Here is an 11,360-nt window from a genome sequence, read left to right as displayed (position 1 = left end):
CATGCGCATGTTATTCATTAGCAGTAATGGACACTCATTAACCTGAAAATTATTCCTCCCTAGGTATATATGTAAATTGTACCCCCAAGCTATAGAAACACACTCCTTTTTATCTTTGGACTTTCACTGTGGTACTTGATTCATACATACAACTGGGATGTTCTAAAATATCTTTCAATGTAGTAAGAGTTGGCTATGCTGAGAACAATTCGGTGTCCAGAAGCCTGTTGTTCAGCTGATCATAAATACCTAAGGTTATACCATATGGCTAGAAAGCAGCTGTGTTTCGTCGGACCATGTAAGGAAAGTGGGCCCTTGTAGTCACAGAAACTCTGGACTAAGTTTCAGGGCATAGCTATCTCAGACACAAAGCACCATTCTATCCTGTCTGGCTTGCCCTCGGCGGTAGGGAGTGCCTCGTGGGTCTGAACTCAGCTTTCCTTGCGTGTAAGATAGGATAATAACAGGGGGACCAATTTCATCCAGCTGTGGAGATGATTACATAGGGCAGCCGACATGAATTTTGCTTGTCACAGGATCTTCCATGACTGAACAACTTAACAAATGGAAAGATGCACCAAGCAGGTGAGCCATGATGGTGAGATCCTCCAGTGTTTCAGTGACTTTCCCAAACCCTAGCTCACCCTAACTCAAACCCCCTCCTCGGTCTCATCAGTCATCAATGTTCCTCCCACGTGAGTGGAACAACTGTCACTGTTTATAGGACTCCAGCTGGGAGAAGGTAGTCAGTTCTCCTGCAATCACACAGACCATCCTTCAAGGATTCCGAGTCCCTGCAGGCCAGGCTCTTACTCCAATCATAAACAACTAAAATGGAGAACTTCTTGTCATAGAAAAATTATCCAACGCCCATAAGCTGTATGGTACCTACTTTTGTAGCTTCCTAGAGAATTTTTTAAAGGTAATAGTTTTATAGAGATGGAAAAATATTTTAATAACACATACAGTCTGGACAAATTTTATGAGAGGAATGAACATGCCAACAGTCTTTCTTTTTAATCTTTTTATCTTTAATTATTGTATGTATCTGTGCATGCGTGCAATGAGTTGCTGGACTTGATTCTCTCCTTTCCATCATGGGGGTTCAAGGAATGAAACTCAGGCCATTTGACTTGGCAGCCGGTCCCTTTATCCACTGTGACATCTCACCAGTTGAACATTTCAGCATCCAAAAGAGTTAAATTGGAACCTTGAAATCTATCCCAACTTTCTGAAAGTTATCCGATTCATCCTTTTTCACAGGAGGAGGAAAAGAAATCTAACCAAATCTCTCTATTCATGTGTCAAATTTTCTAATAAAACTGTGCAGCGGGGTGTTCTTAATTTTCAGAAAGAAATAAAGAAAACAATGGCTTTGTAGTAACGACAGAAGCAAGGATATTTCCACTCACATTTCTACAGATTTTTATGATGTTTATCCCTAACATTGTTAGTGTTTGAAAAGACTTGTCTAGTATAAAAATGGTTTTTAAATTGTAAAAAAAATGTTTTAAATAAATAAGAGGCTCCGAGAACCATCTAACATTTACAACATTGTTATGTACTGATTGAAGTGTCATTTAGAACGCTTCTAAAATCTCCTGCATACGCTAGTGCCCTTATATGTCGATATAAACAGCTCCTTGGGCTGCAAATGGTATGTGTTCTCAGCTCTAAGCAAAGGCATACTCCTCCAACAAAGAACAGGCACTGATGCATCTTTAACCAGTCGCAGAAATTTTCTAGAACTTTCTCGTTTTCTTATGTCTTTGCGTAATCTACATTTGGACCCGAGGAAATGGTGTGTCATTTCCCATGGCCAGAAGTAGCGATTTCATTGCAAGTTTGAGAGATTTTTTTCCCCCATACCTGCCCTGTCATTCTTCTCATCTCAACTTAAGGGTTTCTTAAATTAAAATATTCCAACTAAGATATACAGACACTATTATGCTGTTGTCTTTTCCTCGCGGATTCAATGCATATAGTCTTTGACCCGTAAGTCTTAGCATTCGCCACCATTTGGTAGACCTCAGATTCTAAGCTGCTGGCATTCTAAAGCGTCACCATTAAGATAGTTGTTACATATTTAATTTCATGCTCCACTCAGCATAAAGCAGTTGAGGGGCCACAGACCAAAGCAAATTAAGTGGCTTCTTAGATAATTTCCTGCCTAATTGAAAGCAGGTAGCTTAAAAAAAAAGTATTAATTGGCTTTGTTTCAAATAATGGCAAGGTTATTTCCTTTTTTCTTTTTCCTTTCTATCTGTCTTTCTTACATAAACAATTATAGAATAACTTTCTACTTGGTCCAAAATAGTGGGCTGGAAAGGTCCCACTGAGTCTAAGGGACATGATTCTGACTTAGCACCCGTGACGATGAACAGGGCACTCGCTTCATGAGGGCGTAACGTAGGAACAGAGGGAGGTGAGTGGGAGAGGAGCTGGGTTATTGGAATCGGCAAAATCAGACATAAGAGTATGCACAGCCACACACAGCCAGTGCTGATAACGGAAGCAGCTTAAATAGGCAGGGTTTGTTTGGTCACAATGACGGTTCGGTCCATCATGGCGGGAAGGCACTTGAGGCCACTAGGCACACTGCGCCTGCACTCAAGTAGCAGCGAACACTGAGTATTGCCGCCATCTTAGCTCTCAATGATAGATTCAGCCCTGGGCCAGCCCAGTGAAGGTGGGGCTTCCCTCCTCAGTTTAAACCCTCACAGACACAAACATAAGTATGTCTCCAAGGTGATTCAAAATCTAAATAAGTCGAGAATGAAGGTTAACTACCACATACATGTATATCTGTGGGCTCTCCCTCTATGCATTCCCCAAAACAGAAATTGAAAACATTTAGGAAAAATATTGTATTTATACTTAATATATTCATACTTCCCCCCTAGCCATTATTCCCTGAATGGTACAGTACAGCAACCAATTTCATAGCATTGGCATTATTTTGATTGTGTGGGTCACCTAGATGTCATTTACAATATGCCAGATGAAATTCATGCATTTCATACAAACATATATACAAACCCCATGCCAAATCATACAAAGTACTTAGTACCCTTAGGTCATTTGGAGTTTGTCCTTAGAGAATGAATCCTAGATCTAATCCCCCTGAGGGACACGTCTCTGAATGCATGTACATGAGTGTACATGTGTGTATATGTGTGTACATGAATGTACCATTTACACACGTACTATACTGTATTTTGTTTCTGTCACTATCTTAGTTACTCTTTAATTACTATGAGAAAACACCATGACCAACACAATTTTTTTTTTTTGGTTCTTTTTTTTTTTCGGAGCTGGGGACTGAACCCAGGGCCTTGTGCTTCCTAGGCAAGCACTCTACCAGTGAGCTAAATCCCCAACCCCGACCAACACAATTTATAAAAGAAAATGTTTAATTCTCAGCTCACAGTTCCAGAAGCGGGGAGTCCATTACCATTATAGTAGGGAGCATGGCAGACAGGCCTGGTGCTGGAGCATTGGCTGAAAGCTCACATCTGTACCCACAAGCATGAAGCAAGGAAAGCTAATTTGGAGTGGTATGGGCTTTGGAACTTCAAAGTCTAGCCCCCAGTGACACACCTCCTTCAACAAGGCCATACCTCCTAATCCTTCCCAAACAGTTCCAACAACTGGGGACCAAGCATTTAAGTAGTTGAACCTATGGGAGCGATTCTCATTCAAACCACCAGAGCCACTTTGCATTAACATTTAGCATCAATCACATGCTAGAAGCTGCTAACTCCAGTTCATAGCTAATAGACAGTTCTTCCATATTTAAAATGTGCAAATAGATCATCTGTTATGATGCTCTGCCCCAAGACACATTCTTAGAAATATATGAAAAGAACACTCAGAACAAAAACAAAAATGTCATTTCAAATAAATGCTGTGTGAATGACAGGTGGCCTAGGGATTCCATTTTGTCAGGAGTCAATAGTCAGACATTTTAAGATCTTTTAAATTTCAGAATAGATAGAGTGTTTCCTCGTTGCCTAGATTTAACAGAGAGACAGATATGAAGAATTTTTTAAACGACAAGGGAATGATACATATTGAGTTTTTACATTCATCAATTGCCATGGTGACTCACCTAACTGCAAAACTTAGCCTCAATGCCCCACAGCTACGGAATAAACACTCAGAGATGTGCTTTTAGCTGGTGGGAATTCTCACCTGCCTTCTAAGCTTCAGGTTCTATTGTCTGTGTGACTCTGGATCGCTGCTGTTAATCACACTGCACTTACAACCCTTGGTATGCCATTAAGGAGCAGCGTGGCAGAGAGTAGGCTGTCATTTTCAACACTTGGACCCATCCTGCGGTAGTAAATGCTTGACTCTCAAGTTTTGTGGCGTTCCCTGGTGTGTCTTGCAGTCATTTCTAAAAGGAAAAGGGGGAAAAGATAAGGAAGGAAAGAAGGAAGGAAGGAAGGAAAGAAGGAAGGAAGGAAGGAAAACAGAAAGAGAGAGGAAATAGAGAAAGATAAGAAAGGTGTAAGACAGGGTAGAGGGAAGGGGGATATGGGGAAGGAAGAGGGAAAATAGGAAGGCAGAAACTTTAGAAGCATGCATATTGTCAAAACAGCCATGACGGTCAAGGAGATGGCTCAGTGGATCAAATGCTTGCTGTGCAAGCGTAAGGCCCAGAGTTCCAGGCCTCAGGGTTCACATGAATGTCAGGGATGTGTGCGGCCAATCCATAATTTTGAAAGTCAAAAGACAGAGCTAGGGGATCCTAGATCAAGCTGGCTCCTGAGAGAAGCCTGTGTCTGCAAGCTTGGGTTCAATGGAGAAACCCTGCCCCGGTGACTAAGGTGGAGAATCGTCAAAGAAGATTCCCAATGCCAACCTCAGGTCATGTTGAAGGTGTTCAGCATCCATCCCACTTTTCTACCTTGACAGCAAAGAGTGAGACCTACTTGAGTTGGGCACAGTGACGCAATGTACTTTGGTCACTGCAAGTTCTATAGGGAGAACACGATGTCCTTGAAAGGTTGCGAGGCCAAACGTTCAGATACTGTCAATCACTGATTGTTAGGCTTTGAGTCTGAAGTGCTTCCCCCATAGGCTTGTTTAGGATGCTCACTTCACAGCCCGCAGCCATCCCATGAAAGGCTGTTGGGCCTTTAGGCAATGGCTGAGATAAGTCTGGGGGGCAGGCCTTGAAAGGTTATCAGCCCAGCCACCCATTCTAGTATCTTTTATCTGTTTGCTAGTACGCTGACAATAAAAAAGCGAAAGAAAAAAATCAGCTGTCAACACACGTTCCCATTGACATGTCTTCTCCACCATGATGCCAAGAAGGACCGGAACTACGAGCCAAAGTAAATGTTCTTTGGACATTTCAGTCTCTGTGACACAAAAATAATACAAGGAAAAATATATATATGATGTCCAAACCTGAAGTTATTGCTGTGGTGAACTGGACTGTGCCTTTGGAAATTGTCTGCAGGAAGAATGGGGAAGAGTTTGAATACTTGAAGCTGAGAGACCCTAGAATATTGTAAGCCACACTTAGTGGGTGATTCCGGTGAGAGCTGGAAGACCGGAGTGCTGAGAGAAATGCAGATGGCGAAGACCATGCTCCTGAGGTTTCAGGTGGGAACGAGGGATTGAGTGGAGGCCAGTCATGTGACAGATTGGTAAAAATGCTGCCCGTGTCCCACCTGTGTCCCGAGAGTGTAGCTGTGACTGAATTCTTAAGTAATGGATTCATTTATTTGTCAGAGTGAATCTCAAGATGGCAGAGCCTCAGGCTGTACCATGGTTATTGTGAGCTGTGTTTGGCCAGGTCTATAATGAGAACTGGCCGTAGAAAGATGGACAAACAAACTATGCTGTTCTAGAACACAGCCGTTGTAGAATTTACTTATGATCCCAAACCTGGGTTTCTACCTTGATCATTGAGTTCTCAGATAAAAGAGAGGCAACTTTCATTATCTACAATAATCCTTTAACAGCGCAAGAGCTGGGCAGACACCTACCCTCTGTGCTGTTAGAATCTACTTCCTATCGATAACCCAGAGTTATTACTTACTGTGTTTCATCTGGGCTGCTCTTAAGTCCAGTAGGCTAGCCCTCAGGGCCATGTTTTCATGACTCACCTAACCCCAGTGGCTTCTCCTCCATTCATCTTTTTCTTCCTCCCCTTGTGGTTCTCCTCTGACCACCTCCCAACCCCCCAGTCCTGGAACTCTAAAATGCACCTATGTCTCCTCTGTCTAGCTATTGGCTGACAGCATTTTATTCACCAAGCAGAAATAATTTGGTGACAAGGTCACATATCGTCACTTGGCTCTACGTGCAGACTCTTGGGCAACTAGGTCTTGAGGAACCGGTGTTGGCATTAGAATACAAGCAGTGCCAGGCTAACCCAATATGCATAGCTATTAAAGTTAGTGAAAAACTGTGTGGATAAAATAGCTACAGTTGTTAAATATTGAATCAAATGCCTGCACAGAACTTGGCTTCCATAATCACCCTTTATGTGAACTTTGGGACTTAAGATTAAAAAAAAAAAACCCACTAATATTTAAGCATACATTATTTCTTAGTTGTACATATGATTTTTGTTTTACATTAATATTTTCCTTTGACAGTGCCATGAATTGATTTTTACAAACCTTTTTTAAAGTTAAATATGTTGCTTCAAGGGCTTACTATAATAAGGCGCTTTTCCACCACACTTGGATTTTTCCTGCTCCAAAGTATTATCACTCTTGGGTAAAAAAAAAAAAAGAGAGAGAGAGAGAAGCCCATCTATGCTAAAAGTATTGAAAATACTTTCATCTCAAAAGAAAGGGAGAGACTATGTTCTTCCTGTGTCAGACAGATGACACGGGTACAATAGAGACTCTTCTCTGGCTTTAGGAACCTGCTGGTCCCACCCACTGCTTACGTGCATAGCGAGGCATGCTATCATGAAAGGAGTGCAGGGTAGAATAGCTGTTCACATCATGGTTGCCAGAAAGCTGTGTCAGACAGACAGCACGGGTGCCAGAAACTGTAAATATGTAGAAAGAATAAACACAAGCCTGAAAGCAAGAGAGGCATGTCAGCCAGGGAACTGAGTTTCATGACTACCTCTTCAGGTGGGAATGGTTTGGTTTGGTTTGGTTTGGTTTGGCTTGGTTTGGTTTGGTTTGGTTTTAAGACAGAATCTGACTGTGCAGCCCTAGGGGGCCTGGAACTCACTCTGTAGACCAGGCTGGCCCGGAACTCACAGAGTTCCACCTGATTCTGCTTCCTGAGGGCTGGGATTACAGGTGTGCACTTACCACACCGAGGTCCTGGTCACATGTTGCCTCAAATATCCCAGAGTAGATGCTATAGACCGCTGCAGCCCAGAGATCCTAGGAAAGAGTGATGGGTGGGGTAGGGGAGACACCTTGACCGTCAACAAAAGCCTACTCCTCTAAATAGAGGTTAAGGCAAAAGCAGCCTAGCCAGACAGAAAGATACTTAGACAATAACAGTAGATGCATACTACTCTAGCCAAACTCTATGGGGAAAATATGTTACCTTATCCCCATCCCATCCTAGGCAAAAACAAATAAAGCAAACAAGTAGAACTCTTGTCAGGCAACTCACACATCCACCTGTGTGGAGTCAGAAAGGGAAAGTAGACAGCCAGGATTTTATATCAACCTAATGACCTATGGTCTCATTCTGCAGACCATATGGAGAGAGCCCCCCAATACACACACACACACACACACACACACACACACACACACACACACACACACACACACAAACACCCCAAATAGTAAAAAGCATTTTTTCCTTCCTTGCTGGACTGGTGGCAGAGCTAGTGTTGTGGGAAGCCAAGAGTGTCACTACTGTGCAGAAATGATGAGGTCATTCCAACTGTGCAGTATCAGGAATGACCTCACCAAGAACAGCAATGACCTTTGAAGTCATGGTAGCATCATTGGAGGCCCAGTGAAAGTCTCAGCCCTGTCCAGCAGGTGTGGTCCCTTCCCCTGCTCCATCATCTGTAGAGTGGATTCCCACCTGTGACAGTGAGCCACGAGGCAGTAGCATTGTAAAAACATCTCAATAAGCAGTTACAGCCATATCTGAAGCCATTGAAAATTGGAAGATCTAAGAAAGCTTAGATATAATAATGATGATGATGATAAACTGGGAAAATACAATTACCCAAATTTAAGATCTCAATGAGTGAACCCAGCAGCTCTACAGGGAAGAAAAAAAAAAGCCACTAAACTTCAAGGCAACAGCAGACATTACTCCATCTGTGAGCTAGAAAGAAAATAGAATGTTTAAGAACAAATGGAGCCTCAGGGATCATCAAGACTAGAAATGTAGTTCACAAGGATGCCAGAAAGGTTTGTGTGTGAGAGGTTTGTCCCTGCCCGTGGCACTACTGAGGTGACAGAACTGTTAGCAAGGAAGGCTTAGTTGGAAGAGATCTCAGTGGGGGACGCTTTTGACATTACAGCCCCAGCCCACTCCTGTTTCTTTCAGCTTTTTGGCAACTAGGAAGTGAGCAGCTACTCTACCCTGCACTCCTGCCAAGATGCCAAGCCCCACTCCACACCCAAGCAAGGGATGGGACCAGCAGACTTCTACACCCAGAACAAAAACCACCCCTCTCTTGATGTAGATAGATTTTTGTCTCGAGAGTCTTGCTCTAGTGTTACAAACTGAGTAACAGACCACAGCAGACACCCAGTACCATGCCTTTCCGTGGCAGAGGAAAAAGTAAAAAGGAAAGGTGTTTAAAAGAATAATGGTTGAAAATCCTCCAACTAGGGCCAAAACCATGAGCAGACAAAGTCACAAAACTGTGAGCAAATGCCAACCAGGACAGACAGGGACACCTCCACAGTAGGTTATCTCAGCACAGAGCTCGCTAGGACAACTGAGTCCACAGTTCCTAAATACCAGACAAGGAAGTCTTCAGGCCAGCACTGTTGTTTTCACTGGAATCCTGTCCAGCATTTATGAAAAAATTAATACTGACTCTATAAAACATCTCCCCCAAAATAAAAGGGATGGGGGCATTTTTAATTAATTTTAGCAAATCAGAGTTATTTCATATCATCAATACCGGGCAAAGCACAAAAAGTGAGAGAGAAACTAGACTGATATCCCTCATGAATATAAACATAACAATCCTTAACAAATATTAGCAAAAAGATTTCAGCGCTGGATCAGCTCGGAATTATATACCATGACCTAGTGATGTTTATTCCTAGGATAAAAAGCTGGTTCCACATTCAAAAATCAATCAATATAATCCACCATATTAACTGGTTAAATTTAAAAAAAAAATCACGTAATCCTATTAGCTGATGCAGAAAAGTCGCTCGACAAAATGGAACATATATTCATAATAAAAAATTGTTAGAAAATTTAGAATAAGGTGAACTTCCTCAAATGAATAAAATAATACTTTGTGTGTGTGTGTGTGTGTGTGTGTGTGTGTGTGTGTGTGTGTGTGTGTATGCAATGCTTGATTGTAGAATGGCTGAATGCTTCCTCCTAAGATCAAGAGCAAAGCAGAGATACCCTCTCCTACCAACCCACTCAACAATGCCCTGGTAGTCATGTAGTATGCTATACCCTGAACTACCCATTGCTCAGGGGATGGAACCAGGAAGAAAACTTGAAATCAGATGTTCAAGAACAACTTGAGTTGCAAGCAAACAAATTCCAAAATGCCATACTCTAGAAGGTTATAGTCAGTACAAGGTATTTGAAATAAGAGTGAGGGGAAAAAATCCCTCTTTTACAGATAACAGGTATCTCTATGTAATAATCCCCACTCACCAACTCTACGAAAACCAAAAATGAAGCAATAAGGACGACAAACTCTCAAACCCTAGGAGAAGGTTTAGCAAAGTCCAGAATAAAAGATCAACAAAGAAAAATCACTTGTGAATTCCAAGACGCATGTGAGATGACTCCTCGAAACATAGAAATCTATTTCAAGTGTCTTGAGGGGTCAACTCTCATGGTAAGGCCTGACATTTAAATAAATCCAAATAGCATAGATGAGGTAATCAGTCATCTATTGTACTATGTATATTTTATGCAAAAATGTCAGCCTCAATAGATTTCTTTGGATTTTTAAGCATTTGGACACAATGTTATAATTTAAAAGCTTTAAGTAGCTTGTTTTGTTTTGTTTTGTTTTAAATCACATTAAATATGAAGCAATGTAACTGGGCTTAGTGGCACAGGCCTGTAACCATAGCATTCTGGAGGATGAGACAGAAGGATTACCCTGAGTTCAAGGCCAAATTGGACTATATGGTGAGCTCAAGGGTAACATGGGCTACAGAATGAGACGCTGTCTTAAAAACAACTCAAGAAAACTTATGATTCATTGAGTCCTCATTTCTGACGGATAGAGGTTATTTTGTTGTTGTTGTCATTGGTTGTTGTTGTTTAACGAAACATTGTTACCAGCAGTAACCCTGGAAAACTTGCAGGAGACAAGAGTCCCTCTCCTGACCACAAATTCTAACCAGCCCATTTTTTATAACCTGGTACCTTTAGGATTGAGCTGTTTGTAACGCATAGGCTGAAGACAACCATCGTCTTCCTCAGGGAGCCCTTCATCAACACTGAGAGCTCACTGAGAACTCACCGAGAGCACGGACTCAGACAGTGCACAAAAGGCTTAGCAGGCTCATGCCCTGCCTTCAAATGCTTTAAAAAAAAAAAACAAAAAACAAAAAACTAAGGATGAGACTGGACCCATAAAAATATTCACAACAAAGCAAAAAGCTGGTGTGCAGAAATGTGGACTGAAACAGAAGGCCGACATGCTTGTTTTCTCAAGAGTGGGTTGCACGCGGCTGAGAAGGGAGTTTTCCAGAGAAGCAACTTGAGAAATGCAGATCAATGCTCACTTAGTTCCCAGGGCCTTACACATGCACTTGACTCCATGCACAGCTATGCCCCTTCTCCAGACCTGCTAGAATCATAGGGCCCATGTGAGAATGGAGTGGGGACAGGAAGGAAAAGTTTGCCTTGCCCCAACCCAGCTTTCTCCTTCCAAGGACAACTCTCTACTATGAATTCATAGCCCAGAGATGCGTCAGATTCCTGTTCTGTTCTGGGAAGACTTGTCCATTTTGGAGAACTCTTTACATTCTGAACTCCTGTCTTGACGGTCAACTTAACAAAAAGAGCAAAACAAAAGAAAACAACAACAAAGAAACCATGTCTTTTCTAAAGAAGGGTTCATGCAAACGTCTTTCAAAGAACGCTGTTTGGCGGTTGGGCAAGCGATCAACACTCTGCGTTCTTCCCTAAGAGAGCTGAGGGTTGTCATATCCACTGTGATGACCGTGTATTTTTTTTTT

This window comes from Rattus norvegicus, chromosome 17, assembly GCF_021556685.1.
Source record: "Rattus norvegicus strain SHRSP/BbbUtx chromosome 17, alternate assembly SHRSP_T2T, whole genome shotgun sequence".
Taxonomy (NCBI): domain Eukaryota; kingdom Metazoa; phylum Chordata; class Mammalia; order Rodentia; family Muridae; genus Rattus; species Rattus norvegicus.
The sequence above is the reverse complement of the archived record's forward strand: the minus strand, read 5'-3'. Positions refer to the sequence as shown.